This window comes from Microtus ochrogaster, linkage group LG4, assembly GCF_000317375.1.
Source record: "Microtus ochrogaster isolate Prairie Vole_2 linkage group LG4, MicOch1.0, whole genome shotgun sequence".
Classification (NCBI taxonomy): domain Eukaryota; kingdom Metazoa; phylum Chordata; class Mammalia; order Rodentia; family Cricetidae; genus Microtus; species Microtus ochrogaster.
Window position 1 is genome coordinate 19,518,928 of NC_022030.1, and position 3,811 is coordinate 19,522,738.

Sequence of the window (3,811 nt, forward strand, 5' to 3'; positions counted from 1 at the left end):
ACATGGTGGCTCACAACCATCTGTAAAGAGGTCTGGTGCCCTCTTCTGGCCTGCAGACATGCACACAGACAGAATATTGTATGCAGAATAAATAAATAAATACTTTTTTAAAAAAAACAGCGTGAGTTAGGGGAATTCCTGCATTGATTCAGTATCCTAAATATCCTAAATGTCCCAGGCTTGTCTACCTCATAACCTCAAGATGGCTGCCTCTATCCCCGGTCTCACCCATGTTGGGAGTCAATAGCAAAGGGGTCACTTACTCCGGCAATTTCTTTGGGAAAATGAAGGAAACCCTGCTTTTAAACATTCAGTGGATAAACCCAGCTTGGTGTTTCCTTTCCCTGACTTGGTTCCCGTGCCCTTGCATCCTGCAGTAATTTGAAGATGTAGACACCAGAACAAGATCACTGTTGTTCTTCAAAAGGAGCAAGGGGTGTGGCAGTTCACATTTCCCTGCCAGCAACTGCCTCTCCGCCACCCACCTGGGCTTGAAGGCTAACTGCCACTCTAACCAGAGGCAGGACCTATGGCCCTGCTCCCTTGGCCATTGTCTGAGCTGCGGTTCTATCACTGAGACAAAATGCTTTGACCAAAGCAAAGGAGAAGAGAAAACCTTTAGCTCCAGGCAGTGGTGGTGCCTGCCTTTAATCCCAGCACTGGGGGTGGGGTGGAGCAGAGGCAGGCGGATCTCTGTGAGTTCAAGGCCAGCCTGGTCTACAGAGCGAGTTCCAGGACAGGCTCCAAAGCTACAGAGAAACCCTGTCTCGAAAACCCAAAAAGAAAAGAGAAAAGAAAAGAAAACCTTTATCAATGCAATGATCCCTAGTGGTATTCTGTTATGCTCATAAATTGGCGCCTGGTCCAGTTGTCCTCAGGGAGGAGTCACCCAGCAACTGATGGGAGCAGATGCAGATACCCACAGCCAAACACTAGGCAGAGCCAGGGGAACCCCGAAGAAAAGGGGAGGAAGGGTTGTAGGAGCCAGAGGGGTTGAGGACACCAGGAGAACATAGCCCTGAATCAGCTAAGTGGAGCTCATAGGGACTCACAGAGACTGAACCACAGCATCACTGAGTCTGTATGGGTCTGAGCTGAGTCCTCTGCATATATGTTATGTGTAGCTTGCTGTTCTTGTGGGACCCCTTACAGCGGGAGTAGGGGTGTCTCTGACTCTTTTGCCTGCACTTGGGACCCTTTCCTCCTACTGGGTTGCCTGCAATTTCAAGGGAACTGACAGCCTTGATACGAGGGTCTGTGCCTTGCCCCATTGTAATGTGTTATTCTGTGTATGGCTGATATCCCTGGGAGGCCTGCTCTTTTTGGGGGGTGGGGGAACGGAGGAGTGGGTCCAGGGGAGAGGGAGGGGTGGGGGACTGGAAGGATTGGAGGCAGGGGAAACTGCCATCGAGACACAATGTATGTAAAGAATAAAAATTAAAATAAAAAGCCTTTAATTGGGCCTATGTTCAAGTTGGAGTCCATGGCAGAGGAGCTCAGGCAAGGCAGCAGGAACAGCTGAGAGCTCACATCTCCATGAGTTAAGGAGAAGGAGCCAAGTAGGAATGGTGCCAGTCTTTTGAGCCCTCAAAGCCAGCCCCCAGTGACACACCTCCTCCAAGAAGGCCACACCTCCTAATCCTTCCCAAAAAGTCCCATCAAATGGAGACCAAGTATCCAAACATATGAGCCTATGGGAGCCATACTCATTCAAACCCCCACAGTCATAGACACTGGCTTAGGGACAGATGAGTGACAACCATCTGGCACAGGGAGACACAAATCCTAGGATTCAAGAGATAGGGGTAGGATGTGAGGTCAAGCCTGGGCTAAAGTGGGACACTTTGTGTGCTGGGGCAGGGAGGAGAGGAGAAGGGAGTCTGAGAGATGGTTCACGCTAAGAGTATCTGCTGTCAATCCTGAGGACCAGAGTTGGGGTCCTACAACACGTGTAACAAGCCGGGCATGGAGCAAATGCCTGTAATTCCAAGGGAACTGACAGCACACACACACACACACACCCGGCTTCCATGTATGAGAACACAGAGAGAGAGGGGGGAAGGAGAGAGGGGAAGAGAGGGGGAAAGGGGGGGAGAGAGAGAGAGACAGAGACAGGGACAGAGAGAGAGACAGACAGAGAGAGGTACACACGACAGACAGCAATCGCCCTGTAGCTTTGGCTTGACCTGGCCATCTATCTATCCTGAGAACGGACGGCTCCTCTCATCTTGAAAGATGGCTGGCAGATAGCCCTGGGGCTAGAATTACAAGGGAGGCTGGGCAGGGGGAAGAAAAGGACAGTTGAACAAAGAGATCTACTGAAGGAGACTCATAGGCAAGATCGCCTCCCTCACTGAAACAGGACCTCGTGGAGGCCATACTGGCTCCAAACTACACAGTGGAAGCTGGCCTTGAACTCCGGCCATCTCCTGAGCACTGAGAATACAGGCATGCACCACCTTGCCCGGCTTCTGTGGTGCAGGGAACAGTGCCAGGTTCTGTGCCTACCGGATAGGTGCTCCACCCCCTGAACCTTGTCCCCAGACCACTCAACCCATTTCTCCTTCACCAGCTGGGTTGGGGTTTGTGTCACTTGCACCAAAACCCTATGAACAGAGAGCCTTGAAGGGACAGTACTCTCCCAGGACCTACCCTCCCACGAAAGATGCCAGTCCCTCCCAGAGTGTCCACAAGCCGGGGAAGAAGACATCAGCTAGAGACTAATGGAGGGGAAGCCCACCTATTAGGAGGGAAAAGGTCACTAGGAGAGACCCCCTTGTGGGTGCATACCAACAATGTCTATGTTGAAAGTCCACCCTGGGCTGGGGAGCTGGATCAGTCAGTGAAGTGCTCAGCATGCAAGCATTAGGACCTGTGTTCGAGTCCCAGAACCCATGTGAAAGATAGTCAGGCATGGTGGTATGTGCTTTTAATCCCAGGAGCCTGGAGACAGAGACAGGAGGAAGTCCAGGGCTTGTTGACCAGGTAGTCTAGACTATTGATAAGTGTTAGTAAGTGAGAGCTTATCCCAAGAGAAGAAAAGGTGGACACACCCCACAAGGACTGACACCTAAAGTTATCCTCCACGACTAGTATACACAGGAACACACAAACACACACACACAGAGACACGCAGACACAGATGTATACACGCGTTCACACAGAAACACACACAGAGAAACACACATTCACACAGAAACACACAAAGACACACACACACAAGGACACACACATACACACATATATTCACACAGAAACAAACACACACACACAGGAGAAATTCAATCCCCTGTGAGCCATTAAGAGGATGGGAACTTAATCCAACTATGGTGCTCAGAGGTGGGGCCCGTGGGGCTGCTTAGGATCAATGAAGTCATCAGGGTGGAGCCCTCATGACTGAACACTGGCAGCTGGGTAAGACGGTGAGCGACCAGGAGAGACGCGTGTGCTCCCTGTCTCCTGCCATGTGATATCCTGAGGCCTCTCAGCAGGAAGGCCATCAGCAGAGGCAGCCCCTAGTTTGTTTGCCAAAAGGAACCTCCTTCCTTCCTCGCCCAGTCTCTGTCATCATGTTACTGACAACAGAGAACAGGCTAGTACACCTTGAACAAGAATCCCTTAGACAGTCTCACGCTTCACTCTCACCTCACCCAAGTCGCGGGGGTGACCGGCTTGATCTAAGTGGTAAGCTGAGACTGGGAAAAGAAGGAGGCTGCTGACTGCTGTGGGTCTGCAGTCATATACAGAGCTGTGGTCTGGAGGATGGAGAGGATGCTGGGAGCCGTGGTCCTGGGGATATGATGCTGGGAGC